We start from the raw sequence: 19,127 nt of genomic DNA, 5'->3' as shown, positions 1-19,127 counted from the left end.
TTTATTAATTTTTTAATAAGTAATTATTTCTTTACTCATTAGTTATTAAAACAGTAATCCGAAATGGAAAAAGTCACATTGATTATTTAAAAAGTAATGCATAATAAAAGAAATTGCATTGCTTATTTTAACAGTAATGCGTAATAAAAAAAAATCGCATTAATTATTTTAAAAGTAATGCATAATGAACAAAAATCGCATTAGTTATTTTAAAAGTAATGCGTAATTGAGAATCTTCGTATTGGTTATTGAAAAAAGATTCTTTAATGAAACCATAATGCATTACAAAAAGTAATGCATTATTTAGAACCCTGATAATATATGTAATGAGAGTAAAAATAAACAAGATATATATTTTTAGAATAAAATAAAATGTATAAAATTAGTATATATTAAATATATTATCAGTTCGTGATCATATAATTTAAATTTTATGTTACAGTTTATTTTTGATTCGGTTTAAGTCAAGTGCATGCTCATCATTTCATGTTGAATAAATGTATGAAAAATACCCGTAAATGTTGTTTTTCACGGTTAGCATCATTGTTAATTATTATTATAAATGAACTCGGTCTGCAATATATTTTAATACAAATTAATTATTTAAAAAGTAATACGTAATGGAAAAAATTGCATTAATTATTTCAAAAGTAATGCGTAATAAAAAAAAATCGCATTAATTATTTCAAAAGTAACGTGTAATGAAAAAAATTGCATTAATTATTTCAAAAGTAATGCGTAATGAAAAAAATTGCATTGATTATTTCAAAAGTAATGCGTAATTAAGAACCTCCGTATTGGTTATTGAAAAAATATTTTTCAATGAAATCGTAATGCATTACAAAAAGTAATGCATTATTTAGAACCCTGCTCACAAGTCGTGTACTGGTGTAAATATACGGTCGTTCGCGCTGCGCGTTCATTTAGCGCGAGATAGATACTGTGTCTAGTGATGTATTATTCAAAATAAAAGAGGTTCCAAGCGTTGTCTAATTATTTTAGAAGAACCAATTATGGTTGAAAACAAAATGAAAATATTTCTTGATTCTAATTTAATTCTTTTCGTACTGTTACTTAAGGTGGTTCTTTAATTATTTCTTTATTTAATAAATCTGATTTATTGCCGGGATTTTGTCTGAGATTAATACGTGTTGATCTCGTGTTTATGTGAGCGGGCCCGTACCTGCTTGTATTGATGTATATCGTGAGCGTCAGATTTGAATATATTTACTATAACGAACGAGAAGATATCTTACGAGTAAGTCGCGATTTGCAGGATGCATGCCGTAACATTCGGCGTACATTACGCGCCGGACGTAACACATCTATACAAACTATTTGCTAACTCCGCAATGACAGTCTCTCACGAAGTTCAGGACCACCTCAAACATTTCGATAGATATGATTGTGGATTTTATTTTCTTTTTGAATGGATAACGTAATATTCTTTAACATTACAATTACAGTGAAAATTATGTAATTTTTAATGTCTTACTAAAATGTTTCTTATAATAACGTTATATAAAAAATTAAGAAATACATTTTTAAACTGTTATGTTATCAAATCTCGTTATTGTAATAATATTGTATTAATAATATCTTGCTTACTGGACATCTTTCTTTTTTCGACTTCTTTCTTTCTCTTTCTTTTTTCTCTTTCTTTCTTCTTGGTTACCCTCTTTTTTTATCTATTCTTTTTTAACTTCAAAGTATCCATTTTTTCTTTTTTTCTCTTTAGTTTACTTTTGAATATTCTTTATTTTTTCTTTAGATTTAAATATTAACATTAATAATATTAGTTACTATTTCTTTCTCTTTTTCTTCTAGTATACTTTCGCGATCTATTATTTTATGAAGAAAAGAGAAAAAGAACAACTTTTATTTTTATACATACATATTACATATACATATATAAATACATACATATATATATATATATATATATATATAATATATATATCCATATATAATAAATTTTAATTTATTTATATGTATATAAATTAAAATTGAAATTAAAAATTTTATTACCACTACATTACACAGTTAACCAATATTATGATATGCATCATGAAATGTCAAAATGAGATCTTCGCGATGATAGTCACTCACGAAGTAAGCGCAGTAAACGAACCAACGTCACAGAAAAGTGACAACAACTCACTCAGTGACTCAGTAAGCAAGAAACATTTGGTGCGCTATTTGACTCCTTATTTTTTACTTTTTAAAAATAAATCACAACGATAATTGTATAACTAATCATTTATACAAATTTGACAAATTTTTATAGCTTCCAAAATTCAATCGCAATAACAGTTACTTTTGCAACACGAAATAAGCGTAACGAGAGAACCAATCAACTTCGCGGATAAAAAGCAACAATGAGTAAGTTTCCACCGAGGATTCAAATCGGGGCCAATTAGCCAATGACTATGCTAGTCACAACAGAAATTAGGTTACTTCCGTTGTAACCAGCATAACTATTGGCTAATTGGCCCGACTCTGACCCGATTTGAACTCTCAGTGGAAATTTACTCAATCACTTTGAGATTTTGAATCGATATAACATGCACTTTTTAGAAAAAGGATTAATAATATTATTAACTTTGTTATTAATTTAATATTATAAATAACACCCTGGCGGAAAAAATTTCTATGAATATCTAAAAATATTTACTGAAAGTAAAAATTCGTGGAATTTTTTATTGTTTTATATAAATATTATTTTTTGTAGAAATTTTTCCAAAAAATAATCACCAATTACTATTTTTTATTAATTATATAGTTTTAGTTTTATCAGAAGAACAGAGCAAAAACATGGTTTTATAAGTCATTCCACATGTTATTTCGCATGTGTAAAGATCACTAAAAACACTGTAAATTTATATTTATTTATAAATATATTTTCTAAAAAAGTAGGATATAGTCATTGAGAACTAGCCTGTTTGAAAAAAATTATTTAACTACAAGTTTTATTTTTCTGACATCTATTAAACTGATTTATAACAAATATGTATTCATGAGCATCAAGTGTTCATGGATCATCACGAAGTGTTAGGTTGCATAGAATCTTCGAAATCAAGCAACGTCGAAATCAAACAACGGTGGTTCACAGTTGGATGGGTTTTTTTTGATCGCAGAAGCAACGCCAAATGTGACTATGGTGGGATAATTGTGCTTGTGTGAAACAACGTAAATTTAATTTTTTTTCTTACATTATAATTATGTTATTTCAATATTTTCACAATGTTATTCTAACATTTTTGCAATGTTAAAAAAATATAAATTCAATATTATTTATAACAACATTGCAAATGTTATTTCAACATTATACCGAAACCTCCAAACTAAAACCAAAATTTATTCATAATGATGTTGTCTACAACGTTAAAAACTACATACTTGGAAATGTTACTATGTTAATGAGTAACATTATAATTGCAGCAATAATTTTTTGTTTACTGAGAATAAACTTCTATAGATTCGAGTATCGATGGCATGTTCTTTTTAGAAATGAATACTTTTATTATATCATATCTTGAAAAAATATTTGTCTTATTTTAAGTAAAAAAACACCAATTACACTTTGTGTATTAATAAAAGTTGAAAATCTAATAAATACATTTTTAAATTTAATGACAAGTACAAAATAACGAGTAATTATTGTTCTATTAATTTTAAAAAATTAAAAAACAATAATGAAAGTAATATTAAATTGTATTTTTGTGTTAAGTATAAAGGCGTTGAGTATTGCAAAAAGAATAATTATATAGCAACTTTCTAAAATAATGTTGAAATATATTTAACTCTCCGTCTGTACACTGACCTCAAAAGGAAACAAGCAAAATTTTTCACTTTTGTAGCCACAAGGCTGGTGATAAGCAAAGCTTGGCGCCCTTCCTTAAAAAAACTTAGTAATAGTAAGTATTCATACCCGAAAGAACGCTTCGATCCGGCTTGTTATTAAAACGGCAGCATGTAAACTTTTCAAGTGTTCCCAAAAAGACCCAGTGTACAAACCGTGTTAGTATTTCGTGACAGTAAGAAATATTTGATTTTTGTATTTTTGTATTAATTATTTTGTTATTTTTATGATGTTTTTACTTGAGTTACAAGCATAATTTGCTTTTTTTAGTCGATAATGGCAATTTAATCACAATGGACCGCGCGCAAAGCATTCTCTGTACCACATGGGTTTGCGACTGTGTCATTTCGCACTGTATCCGTTTTGTACTGTGTCTGTTTATTACTGTACGCATCTGGGACTTATTTAATTTAAACTGTTATTGTAAAAAAAAATTTTCAATAAATGACCAAAATAACTATCTAAATTTAAAATGTAGTCACTTAAAAGTAATTGAGAATTTTTTCAGATTTTTGGCATGTATTTAACAGAAAAGGACAGGACAGACCGTGTTAATGAAAATAAGTAGTGTACAGACGGAGTGTTAATATTAAACATTTTATTATATCGAAACGATAAGTCTTATTCTTTTTTCAAAAGTTGCAAAGGGTGCAATATACAAAGAAAATTTTTTGTTTCTTTGAATTTAGTATATGTATTTGTTTAAATCATATTTGTTTTGCTAGAAAAAATTTATTTCTTACAGAATATTGTATTATTGAGTAAAAATTTGATTGTTTCATTACATTAAATCATATATTGTTTGATGGAATAATTATTGTTATTTGAAATAATACTTGAAATAAATTTAATTTAAATAAAAACGTTATTTGATTCAAATAAGATTCAATCTTATAGGTCGCAGCAGCCGCGATGTAGTTCGCGGACCGCCATTAGGCGATGACACACGCGGCACCTTTCTCATAATGCAATTTACACTCCAAACGCTACATAAACAAACCACTCACGGTGACAAAAAACGTATCAACCTATGCTATCGTAGTGAGCTCTCGGGGCCTATGTGGTATTTTTTGTGTCTTAAAGACACATCTAACCTCCGTCTAAAGTGCGCGTGTAGCTGTATCAAACTATTTTTAAGATGGAACTATCTTCAGGATGGTAGAAATCCCAATTCAACGTCCCTGATATTAGAAAATATCGATTTATATGGATTTCTGCTTTGGATCTGGGGCATTGGTTAGGTTAGGTTAGGTTACTTGGTTTCATATATATATTTGATAATAAGTTAAATAATCCAAGTAAGTTCTTTAATATATTCTTTCTTTCATATATAAATTAATATATATTCGTAAAAGATAAATTCAAAAATAAATCTTTAGCTACATGATATCATATATAGATATCTGTGATAATATATATTCACGTAAATTACATACAAATACATACAAATTTAACAATCTACCTAAATAAGAAGCTGTTAGATTGTATATTAATTTTTTAATAAGTTTTGACTAAGATTAAAACTTTTTCCAAACTCAGCTTAACCCTCTGCCTACACACTTTATTTTTCTCCCGATTCCTACACACAGGAGTTACGCTAACCCCTAAATTTCGTTGATTTATATCTTCAAATGTATTTAATCAATTTTAATTTCTTTTTTTTTATCGAAAAGAAAAAATCTTAGAATTATAATGGTCTTGGCTGAAAAGTCGAAGATATTAAAAGAAAATAGATTTTTTAAAAAGAATGAGAAAGGAACGAAAAATTTTTGTAAAAATTTGCCTTTTCTGTAAACGGCTGTATTTATTAAAAAAAAAAAAACAGATAAAGTAATTAAAATGGTGATTAATGGAAAGGGGAAGAGCTGTACTTTAAGAATCTGTCGTCAGTTTTTGGATTCTGTTCAAAAAATATATTTATTTCGTAATGTGAATTTAGTAAAAAATGAATGCAGTTCAAACACAATAGTAAAAGAAAATAGTAATATTTATTTTAAAAATGTAATTATTAATACACAAAAACATAATTATTAATACAAAAAATATTTATTACAAAAGATTTTATTTGTTATAGAAAAAAATTTTAATTTGTAATACTACAATTGCAGTATATTTTTGCAAAGTGATCGCGACATGGGTAATATATATAAATACTGTATGCGTAAATGATACTTAATGAACAAACAAATAACTTTTACTTACCCTTCAAATTTGGAACTTTTCCACTTTTTGCTACGTTCCCTACACACCGGGTAACTGTAACCCCAACACACACTTTCGATGATCCTACTTCTGTTGTTTTCAGAACACTGACAACACCCAAAGAGGAATAAGTAAAGCACAGTTCAAACTCTCCCCCCCCAGTCCCAGCGTCCCCTTGCTAAATACTTTTAAGTAACGGGCATTTCAAAATCGACTGGGGTTACCGTAACCCCATGTGTAGGGTTAACCTCAAATTTATGATTCAATTGCTGGGAAATTGAAATAATATGATTATGACAGAAAATAAAGATTCCACTTCTTTTTATAGATCTTATTTAAAATTCAAAGATGTCGAGTTATAAAAATAATCCAAAAAAAAAAGAAAAGTATTTGTTGAGACTGAAACATTAATTATTTTACAAACTTGGGCGACAGATAAAATTAAAACTATTTTCTTCCATGACACGACACAATATGATTTACAATGTAATTGCAAGAAAATTGAACGAATGCGGACATAATAGAACAGCGCCAGAAGTAAAAAGCAAAATCGATAATTTAAAAACGAAATACCGAAAAATGAAATTTAAATCAGGTACAATATTAGAATCATACACAACATTCCCACAGTTTTACAAAAAATTCTTGAAAAACTTTATGAAAATTACATCTTTTTTTCTACATAAAGTTATATCAAACATTTTTGACGAAGAGAAAGTATTTTTACAAATTTTATATTTTTCTTTACCTGAAATACCATTTTTCATAGGAGATTCAACACCAGATTGGCCTTATTATTCCGTACTACACGAAATTCTAGGCCAAAGAGATGCATGTATTATTATAATAACGATATGTTAAAACATCGTCTTATCGATGATGAATCAGAAAATAACACAAGTAATTATTGTTATTGTTTGTTATAATTATACTAAAGTAATATCTCTATGATATACAGCTATTAATTGCAGTCTAGGTTTTGATTGTTTTCAGTAAATCTAATTTTACATATGTATAGGAAATAATGACAGATTTTTTAAGAAATTAACAACACAACACATACAGTCACAAATACAGAATACTAAACTTCTGCAACAAATAATACAGCACTCTATTACTATTAATTAAAGCTTACTGTACACACAATAATCATTGTATTGAACATGTTGCTTACGTACGATTCGTGATCGCAAACGATTGTCATTGGTACTTTTACTTCGAATGAGACTACAGATATTTTTTTTTTTACATAATATACCTGAAACAATAGTTGAATCAGAAGTCAATGAGTCTGAGAATATTAAAGAGGATACTGATGTGCCTTGCGAGGAACAAACTGAGTAAATTTTGTAACATAACTTTTTTAGAAAGATGATGTTAATATGAATATTTTCAATACAAAAATTGTTCTTTTTTTTTAGTATTGAATCGAGTAAGTCAAGTGACTCACAACAACCAACATTTAACGAAGAAGATACTCTATACAATTACTCATTTAGACCGAGAAATCCTTTCAACAAAGATTAGATATGATGAGAGAACAAGAATGAAATTCGAGATGATATGGTAACGCATTCAATAAATAGATTTTTGAATGCTTTTACAGCCCTCGCTGAAGACAATATTGTACAAGATACATCTGCAGTTTTGAATATAATGCCTGACTTGAACGTAATACCGGAAATATCGAATCGGCATCAACAATATTCCATCAAAATATGACTGCTTCACGACCTAAATCATCTACAATTGCATCATCTACCGTTACATCAGGAACACATAGGGTAAAGGCGGGCATTATGGCCAGGCAGGTAATATGGCCACAATGCCCGTATTAAATATTCTAAACATTGATAAACATCGATAATGTATAAAAACTAATTATTGCAGCTATCCTTGAAGTTTAGCAACAAGAACCTTTTTATTTTGTTGTTATTTGTGGTTTGGTGCTTCATTGTTCTCCATAACTATCAAAATATACACGTCAAAGTCAGATATCGCACTTCCAACTAAGCAAGATTTTCAAATTAAAACAAAATAATTTTGACTTTTCTCATTACACATTTCAAAATCTAAACCTTGGCTATATTTTTATGATAAATTTATTGTGCTTTGCCCATTATTTTTGTAATTATAATGCACATTATTAAATGTATTCTCGGCGGCTAATATGGCCAGTCAGTGCAACGAGAGAGCAGCGAGTACAACAGAATGTAAAGTACGCCAGTGCTGAGAGTGACAATAACAGCGAAGCAAGAAAATAGTGATTGTGAGAGCACGACAGCGTTACGTAGAGAGAGAGTGGAGAGGAGAGAGAGAGAAAGAAAGCAAGCCCGAGATTGGAGCGAGCCGGCTAACCTCACTCCGACGTTTCAAATGTTTCAATGTTTATGTTCTGTACAATTAAAATTACCTCACTTTTGCAAAATATTACTGTTTTGTACACTTTTCTTATAGTTGGCCATATTATCCACCCCACGTTTAATATGGCCAAAACGCATGCTTTCAGATTCTTTTTGTTTCTTTGAATATGGATAGATTTTAATTGATCAAGACATTTTGTCATTAAAGTTTATTAAATACACTAGAATTTCAGAAAGTTACGAAATAAAAAAGCCAGTTGTTTGAAAATTATGACCTCAAATAGAAACTATGGCCATAATGCCCGCCTTTACCCTAATAAATGTCAGCGAAAACCGAATGTTAATCAAATTTATATCATTGACGATATGGATTCCTCATAAGCAATCATCGTTAATGAAAATGACAGTCAGCAAATAGCGGATATTTTTGTGAATGATATTAATTATCTCAAATTTACGTGTAATGAAAATTCAGCTGAGCAAATCGAGTCAAGCAGCATTGACACATTTCAAGAAAACTCTCACAAAAATGAAATAACAAATTCCACACAACAAATATTGAATTTTTCGGAATCTGTATTGATGGAAAATCAAAGTTTACACAAGTCAAATAAAATTATCCGTAAGCCAATTTATAAGAAAAAAAATACGAATGTGTTGAAACCTTTTATGTCATCTTACACTAAAATGTTACCGACGATAAAAAGAAAAATGAAGTGTCAAAATATTCTGATTACAAACACATTGTGATCTTAATAGTAAAGATTTTAATAACATGCATGGCAAACAAAAAAAGTAAGAAAAGATATTTAAAACTGAAATAAAAGAAGAAAGTTTAGAAAATCATTCTCGAGAGTAGTGTGAAGCTCTGATTTCAGAATGGCTTATTCTTGCTCTCGGTCTCTCAAAAAATTCATTAAGATCGACAAGGATACAACGGACAACATGTCACACAATAGTTTCATATATAAAATCTCGTATATGGATTGTGACGCTACATACGTTGGCCAGACTAAGAGAAAACTGATTACTAGAATAAAAGAGCATCGCTCTGACATTAATAGAGATGTCTCCTCTCCTTCAGTCATTTCTCATCTTGGAGAGAAATCACGAAAACTGGAGAGAAATCACGATTTTGACTGGGACCGGGTGAAGATTTTAGACGAAGAACCGTCTTATTATCTGTCGCAGCTCTGTAGCCCTGTTTTTTTGTTATTGATTTTTTAATTATTTGAGCCATTCTATTTTATTACTTGGAAAGTAAGTTTCATTTATTAACTGTTTTTTCATAATAGATTTACATAATACGGTATACGTTATTTATTTTGAGGGATATTTTTATTTAGTTTTATTCGTATTTCGTAATAAAGATAAAAGTTAGAAATTTAAGTTCCCAGTCAAATTATGAAAGTCGAATACTATTATATTTAAGTATAACCCAAATTAATTTGAATGACTGTGATCCTGGATGATTTAAAGTATACATTTTTTCAGTTTTATTCGTATTTCGTAATAAAGATAAAAGTTTATAATTAAGTTCCCAATCAACTTATGAAAGTCAAATACTATTATATTTAATGTTATATTTAATATTATTATATTTTGATGCCTGTGAGACTAAATAATTTAAAGTACAAGTTTTTAATTAATTTAATGTATTGTGATGTTTCAAAGACTGATTAATATAAAATTTATATTTGTAAGAAAATGGTAAAGAATATAAAATTGTTTTTCAATAAATATATTCTATTACAAATTAAATATTTTTTATATAATTTATTACTAACAGTGACTTGTCATTCATAATTATCTATATATATGCCGTCATTTCACAGTCTTTCGGCTAGCATATTCCGTTTCAGTTTTGCTGCTGTTGGCATCCGGGACAGGTATACTATTGACATTGTCATACCTTTTTTTCTAAATCTACGTCTTAGCGATCCATTCTGGGTAAAAAGTTTCATCTTTAGTTTCACATAAATTGTAATTACAATAAAGAATTAAACAAGCTTTAATAATATATTTCATATTTTTAAGTAATAGATCAGCTCTTTTTAACAATATCCTCTCCATCGTTCTTTCAAACGGCCAAAACTATTTTCAACAGTCATGCGTGTGCTACTGAGTCGATAGTTGAAGTTCCTTTGTGCCAATGACATGTCATTAGATATCGGATATGGTTTCGCAACCTGTGTTAATAATGGGAATGCTGCATCTGATATTATATGGAGATTTGTTGTCATATGCAGATTGACACCTACATTAGTAAAATTTCTAAACAAACCGCTTCTTCGAAATACTGACGCATTATTGCATCACCTTAAAGCTTCCCAGGTAGCAAAGTGACGTCTAATTGACGGCATTTTTTGGTCATTTTATGACGAACCAGACGTCATAATGTCGAGATAAAATGACGTCTAAATGTCGTAAAACTGACGTACATTTGTCTCATCTTAACGACGTCATATATTGACGTCAAAAATACGTCATTATTTTCATATTATTGACGTCATTTTTAAGAAGCTAGTATCGTACATTTGACGGTATTTTATTGTTATTTTTATGAAAAAATATAGGTTTTTAGGTTACATTTAATAAAGACGACATTTTAACGTCATTTTTATGACTATCCCAGGTAGTAAAAGCCGTTATTTTGACGTTTTAGAAAATATTTCGGGTACATGTCCTATATATGCAGTACTTGCATTATGAAAATATCGAAATAACATAATTATAATGTAAAAAAAAATTACGTTGTTTCTCAACAAGCATCACGACCCACCACACCACAGTCACATTTGGAATTGCCTAACTTCCGCGGTCACCCATCCAACTCTGAACCGCCGTCGACGTTGCTTGACTTCGAAGATCGTACGCTACTTAGCCCTTTGTGATGATCCATGAACACTTGATGATCATGAATACATATTTGTTATAGATCAGTTCAATAGATGCGAGAAACATGAAACTTGTAGTTAACTAATATTTTTATAAATAAATATAAATTTACAGTTTTTTTCCTGATTTTTACATATGCAAAATAACATGTGGAATAACTTATAGAAATATGTTTTTGCTCTGTTCTTTTGATAAAGCTAAATTATACCTCAGACAAAACGCAATATTTATAAAATATTTATAAAATATTTATAATATTTATTTAAATATTTTATAAATATTTATCCAAATATTTTATAAATATTTTTGTGGTCTTAGATTTGACAAATCATAAAGATTTATCCTAAATATTATAAAAATATTTATGAAATATTTATAAATATTTACAAAATATTACTTATACAAATCTTTATCTTTTATTTATCATAAATATTATATAAAATCAGAGATGGGCGAATTTGTAATTGACTATTACCAAATTACAAATGCTCAAAACAATGAATAATTAAATGTGATTTAATTACACATTACTTTGAACATTTGTAATTAAACACCATTGAATTACTAATTTGTTTGAACATTTGTAATGGATGTTCAAAGTAATTAAATTACACTATTGTAATGTAATTACATTTGTGTAATTTATTTATACATTTGTGTAATTTAATTACATTTGTGTAATTTAATTACATTTGTATAATTTAATTACATTTGTGTAATTTAATTACATTTGTGTAATTTAATTACGTCTGTATGTGTAATTAAACAACGACAAAGAGAACGTGAGAGTGTACATACTGTACATACTGCAAAAATAATATATTGTGTATCTAGCGGAGAAAGCGACATTTTTTAGACGATCGTGAAGTTTGCCTTCTGCTTGGGCGGCAATCATACGAGTCTGAAAGAAAAGCTTTCTCCCATGCATAAAATATTTTTCATAAGTTATGAACTTATGTTAACTCAATTCGAATAAAAATTAAAATGTAATTAAATTACACAGATGTAATTAAATTACACAAATGTAATTAAATTACACAAATATAATTAAATTACACAAATGTAATTAAATCACGCAAATGTAATTAAATCACACAAATGTAATTACATTACAATAGTGTAATTTAATTACTTTGGACATCCATTACAAATGCTCAAAGTAATGAGTAATTAAATGGAACTTAATTACAAATGCTGAAAATAATGGATAATTAAATGGATTTCAATTACAAATTATAAAAGTAATATGTAATTGAATGTGTAATTTGAAGACAAAAGTATTTGCTGCTACCCATCTCTGTATAAAATATTTAATTTATATTTCAATATGTTGAATAAAGATTTTTTTTTTTCGTATATATAAAATATGTGTAAAATATTTATATAATATTTTGAAAAAATAAATATTTTGAAAAAATAAATATTAATAAATATTAATAAATATTTATGATAAATATTATGTGCTGCCTGGGATGATTCTAAAATATTGATAGTATTAATTATATAAAATATATTAATTTTAATAATGTTGTTTATTAACCAATTTTTAAATAATGATAGTTATAGGTAGCAAGGTGTCGTCCACTAGACCTCAATAATTTGTCATTTGAGGTCAAATCGTCAATTATTACAAAGAATTATAGTTAACGTCAGTAATTAGTCACTAATAAAATCTTATTAATACGTCGTAAAATGATCAATTAACTGACGTTATTAATTAGTCAAGAATATGACGTCGGAAATACGTTGTAGGATGAATAAATGACTGACGTAATTAATAGGTCAAAAAATAACGTTACTATTACGTCTTAATTTGGTAACATGACGTCTGCGACCTTAAATGACGAATTATTGACGTCGTATTAACGTCACCTTGCTACCTGGGTTTAATATTACCATATTTGAAAAATTAATTGCAAATATAATCAATAGTTACATTAAATTGTTAGACAATTATATGTAAACCTTTACAACATTACAGATAAAAATGAATAAAAATAACCTTGGTAAAAATTCCATTAGAAACTGATAAAAAATGTATCCTATCCGTTTGTAACTGTTTTACTATGTGTTTCTTTCCCTCCATTTACAGATAGAAACGGATAAAAAATGTTGTGCAGATTGTATAGGATTATATACGCAAAAATGGAAAGAAAGACTAACTGCATCTAACTGATCTGTAACAGAACTATCCAAATCTGTGCGCTGATGTAACTATCTGTTTCTGCCGTACGACTCGGACATCACGATGAGTCCATGTGACACGTAATTTCAGTGCGTTTTCTTATTTAACACCTGTTCCACGAACGTCCTCTCACCCTGCTTACCATCCTCAGGGGCACCAGCAAACTCATCGCCGAGTCGCGAACAGTATCTAACGAAACGATCCAACTCTATACGGTAACGTAACTATCCGTTTTTATATGCACTATACAAAAATTTAAAACATCCAGTTATAAATGCTGTAAAGTGAACGAATACAAAAACATGCACTTGCGGATAGAACAAAAAAAATCTTTTTAATTGATTGCACTAGTTTATCTTCTTTCCTTCGCACTAGAAGAAGAAAAATAAACTTTGAATTAGATTAACTAAAAAAACGTATCGTTATACGTCTGCATGCATACATACATTCAGATCATTTCGTTAAAAATCGATTATATACCTTAAATAAATTACTATAAGTTGACGTTGCAAACAGAGGCAGATGGATATAGCATCCGTAATTACGAATAGATACTGTCTACACTTGGTGCGTTCAGAATGTGGACAGAAACGGACAAAAATCGTATCCGTAATTCCAAACAGATTCCTATAAGTTGACGTTGCAAACAAAGGCAGATGGATATAGTATCCGTAATTGCAGACAGATATCGTCAGCATCTGATGCATACAGGATGCAAACAGAAACGGACAAAATTTATTTCTGTAAAAACTTATAAATGCTGATATACGGATAAATTACTAATACATACAGTTACACGTTGTTGCAATTTCTGTATTTGCAAATGCAATAGTGTTGCTTATAAAAACGGATAGTAGTTAAGTTTTTTCTTTAAGCTTGCAGATACAACGTATAGGATTCTGTTAGAAACTGTTAGAAATTCTATCTTTTTCTAACTGTTTTTACCTGTTTCTAACAGAAATTTTTACCAGGAAATGTACGTAAATCTATATTTGTCATCAACAACCGTTAATATAACAAGTGAATTAAATGACTTGTAATTATAGTAATCTTTTGCATATTCTGGAGGAGCTAATATAGAGATACGATAGCCATCCGTGGCTCAAAAATAATCAGGAAATTGCCATCTATTGAAGAAACGTTGCGAAATAAAGATTCTTTCTTCTTCTGTTTTTGGAAATTTTATCGTTGTAGAACTTTTTCACTAAAGCATCACAGAAATCGTGTAACATGTAACCAACAGTACCACAGTCTAACCATACCCAGTTGCGACAATGAGCCGTCTGACTTGTAATCAAATTTTAGTGCGCATGTGCGAATGCGTACATCTAACAACATGGCTGCGCCCACGATTTTTAAATAATCTTAATCTGCCTCAATTTATATATGTACATATTTACAAAATATATAAGTCAATATTTACACAAATTTATGTGTGGATGCATTTCAATAATTGAGTGTATGCATTGAATCGTAGCGCCGATGTACATCTAACAATATGGCGGTATACCACGTGACTGAAGACAACTACATCAAAGGTGCCGACTCTTACTGTAGCAACTGGGTATGGTTAGACTGTGACAGTACTCTTGCCAATACCAAAAATATCAGCAACACTCCAAAAGTCAATATTCTCCTTTAACATTATTAAAGTCACAGTAACTCTTTTAGAAACTGTAATAGCTTTTCACATAATTGTATCCTGACATTTTATGTATGGCGATAACTCCCTGCACAAATATTCAAACAATGTTTTGGAAAAATATAATTTTTTTTTTAAATCTACTATCTATAACAATTAAAGTAATGTTAATGTTCAATATACATAGAATTTGAAAAATTTTAAGTTGGTTGATATAAAGATTAAGGACTAACCTGTATAATTAAATACAAATTTTCCAAAATTTTTTCATGATTATTTAAGAATAGTTCTGATTGAATCTAATAAGATCTGATGAAAGACCTACGTCGACGGCTCCAAAGAATAAATGCTATTAAAGCACGATATTTTTGTCTTCTTAATAGTATTAATTTCGCTCTTTTTGCACATTTTCTTGCTATATTCTATCTTTTAATCACTTATTATATAATTGTAGCGCTATACAATTTATTAGTATTCATTGATGGTTATTCATTACGATTATCAATTATTGACACGTTCAAATTATAACAAAAATATTTTTAAAGGTTATATATCGCGCGAAACAAAACAAACTATTGATTGATATCGATAGTTATCGATCTTTAAATAGAGCGTGTAACTGAGTAGTCGTTTCAAGTGCAAGTCACTTCAACGTACTATCTTAAAAATAGTTACTTAAAGACAAGCGTATAGACCAGGCATTAGCCCTAGTCTACAATGAAGGATTTAAGCTTTAAGCCGTAAGAAACTGGCCAATCACAGTAGATTTTTATAAAAATACTCGATTGTGATTGGTTAATTTCTTGCGGCTTAAAGCTTAAATCTTTATTGTAGACGAGGGCTTATGGTTAAAAATTTTAACTTTGGTAACGAATTCTTTTTCTGCGTGTAATGATAATTACGTATTCGGTCACGAGCTTTTGTCTCCTTAGAAAAAAAACATGTTCTTCAATAGTGAAATAATACATAGGTAAAGTAATATATTACTTTGAGCGACACAATAACATTGTTTGAATAATATAATAAAATTGTTTAAGCCTTAAACTTTAAGGTAAAGATATATGTAAGATAGGAATGTATAAAAGATATATTTGAAAAGTCAAACAATTGCATTTTATGGTTTAAAAATTGATTTGTTTGGACTATTCCAATGCATAGATTTCTTAGAATTTAAGAAAATTTCTTAAATCTAAAGAAATCTCTCTGTGTACTGGCAACATTTTTTTGCGTATGAAATTGATAAGACAACTTTAGAGCAATTTTTTGTAATATCTCCATTTGATATAATCTAAAACTTCATTTAACCGCTTCGGCGGCATTGAGGCCATATGGCACGGAAAATACGTGTGCCCCAGTGGGCATTGACGCCATATGGCGCACATCGTTTATTTTTTAATTGGCCGGATCGATTTGCATAAAAATTAATATCCAAAAGTTTTTTGTGTCGCTGAATATGAATCTAAGGTCCAAACTCCAAAATTCAAAATGGCGGCGGACCCAAAATAATCAAATTTTCCGATTGTTATGAAATCTGGTATTTAGGTGTTTTTTGGATCATTGAGTACGAATCCAAGATCAAAACTCCCAAATCAAAATGGCAGACTCAAAGTGGCTGTCAAAAATACGCGAGGCGATACGTGTAAGCGGGGTGAAAGTTGAGAAGGTCAGCTCGTGAGCCAAAACACGCTTGCTTTACCGCCGAAACAGACTGCTCCACCGTCTCTTCTCCGCCGCTAGAGCGTCTATCTTTCTTTATTCTCTCTCCAAAACGCTCACGAGATGACTTTGGAAAGGTCTGATTAAGATAGAATCGCGAACGTAAGGCAGAATTGCGAAACAGTCGGGTGATTCCAATGACAAAAAATATATACAAATATACAAGTGCTAAAAATTGAATAATGAACACAATACACCAGAATATAAATACTATCCACAAGCTGTTTTAAGATACAGCTTCACTCTACCTTAAAATAACACTGGTTATTTTAAATGTATAAAAATGTAAATTAGAATCAATAAGAAAAAAAGCAATTTGCTTGTAAAAGGAAACTACAAAGTGAGTAATGGAAATATAAATTTTACAACGAGTATTTGCAAAAAATATATAGGGGAGAATGGAGGAAATACGAACGCCGGGTAAAACCGGACATCATCATTTTTGTATTTGTCCGCCATCTTCTCTTTCCAGTAATAGTGTACCGTGTACAAACTTGACACGCTCAATTATAAACAAACATTCACGACGACAGGCTGCGAACACATTTCAAGATAAGTTATGACAAAGATTTGTTACTTTTAATATTTCGATCAGTGTATTTTCTGCGTTGCGTTTTTTTAAGTAGTAATATTATAATGTTCTATGTTTTATTTGGTTATTATTAAATTAGAAAATAATACTGTATATACATTTTTTATGTGTGCATGTTCATATGTATCTTGTAACACTTTTTGAAGTTAGATATGCTGTGGGGTAATGCTGAACATTTACGGACGTAAAAGAAAAAAAAATAAAAGAAAAGAAAAAAAGAAAAACGTAAAAGAAAAAACGAAAACAAATTAAAAAAGGAAAGTAAACAAGAATTACTAAAAAGACTACCAAATAAGAAACCAAAAATTGAAAGAGGAGATTTGAAGAAAAGAGAAAAAAAGCCGAAGAAGTACAAAGAACGTGAAAAAAGAAAACATTCTGCACAATTTGCAATAAGTAGTATATTGTTTTAACAATGCACCCATAATGTGCATTAGATAATTTGGAATGGATATAATTTGTCGACGTTCGAAATGGCCACGTTCGGAATGGCCACGTTCGAAATGGCCACAGTCGGAATGGCCACGTTTGAAATTGCCACGTTCGGAATAACCACGTTCAAAACGGCCACGTTCGGAATAATTTTTTTCTTGTTTTGCGTGGAAATTTGCAAACCCATGTGGTGCAGAGAATGCTTTACACACACACACACACACGCGCGCGCGCGCGCGCGCGCGCACGGTGGGGTGCAAGGGGAACCTTCGGTCTCCCTCTCGCACCTACCCCGTCCAAGTCGCTAACCCATGTGCATTGTACTGGAAATTATGTAAAACATACGTGGCCATTTCGAACGTGGCCATTTTGAACGTGGCCATTTCGAACGTGGCCATTTCGGACGTGACCGTTTCGGACGTGGACAAATTGAACTCCATGCAATATTTTCCGTGGTCGTTCCGAACGTGGCCATTTTGAACGTGGCCATTTCGGACGTGGCCGTTTCGAACGTGGGCAAATTGAACTACGTGCAATATTTTTCGTGGCTATTCCAAACATGGCCGTTTCAAAGGTAGCAATTTCGAACGTGGTCAAATTTACGCGTGGCCATTTCGGACGCTCCCGATAATTTGTATTAAATGCCAAAAATTGGTACAAGAGAACTGCATTGGTAGCAGTTTTTCAAGCGATTGCGTTTATGACAATTGTTTTTTGTGACAAGAAACTTATTCCTTATGCCTGTATTAATTTCATAATGTCCATAATTACTTATACGCTATTACCCTGATAGGTTCGAATAATTACGGACAGTAAAATTTTTATTTTTGTTTAAAATTTTCAAAGTTTAATGACAATTATTATAATATATTTTGTTTTTCTTATACAAGAATAAACAAAGATTTGTTTTTCATCAACAAAAAGTGAATTCCATATGTAGATTTCTTTTAACTTAAAATCTCCCTTAAGGATTCGTTTTTCCCACACTCCCCTATATACATATATAATATATATGTATATATATATATATATACATATATATATATATATATATATATATATATCAACACATAAATACTTATCCGTTATTTCCAATAATAAAATTTTGTACCTCAAATTTAGCAATTCAAAAATCCCTGTATTATGAATTTTATCCAAATAAACTACATTATTTTCGGTCCGCCATATTAGATCTGCCATTTTGAATTTTAAAATTTTAATATCTGATTCGTAAT

General features: G+C 29.6%; 1 protein-coding gene across 5 annotated transcripts in view; it reads right to left on the bottom strand.

Annotated features, from left to right (window-relative positions):
* LOC105834973 (neurexin-1) overlaps positions 1-19,127 on the bottom strand; it is a 421,734-nt gene that overhangs the window by 17,649 nt on the left and 384,958 nt on the right. The window lies entirely within an intron of this gene.

This window comes from Monomorium pharaonis, chromosome 7, assembly GCF_013373865.1.
Source record: "Monomorium pharaonis isolate MP-MQ-018 chromosome 7, ASM1337386v2, whole genome shotgun sequence".
Classification (NCBI taxonomy): domain Eukaryota; kingdom Metazoa; phylum Arthropoda; class Insecta; order Hymenoptera; family Formicidae; genus Monomorium; species Monomorium pharaonis.
This window is presented reverse-complemented; position numbering and strand designations above follow the sequence as displayed.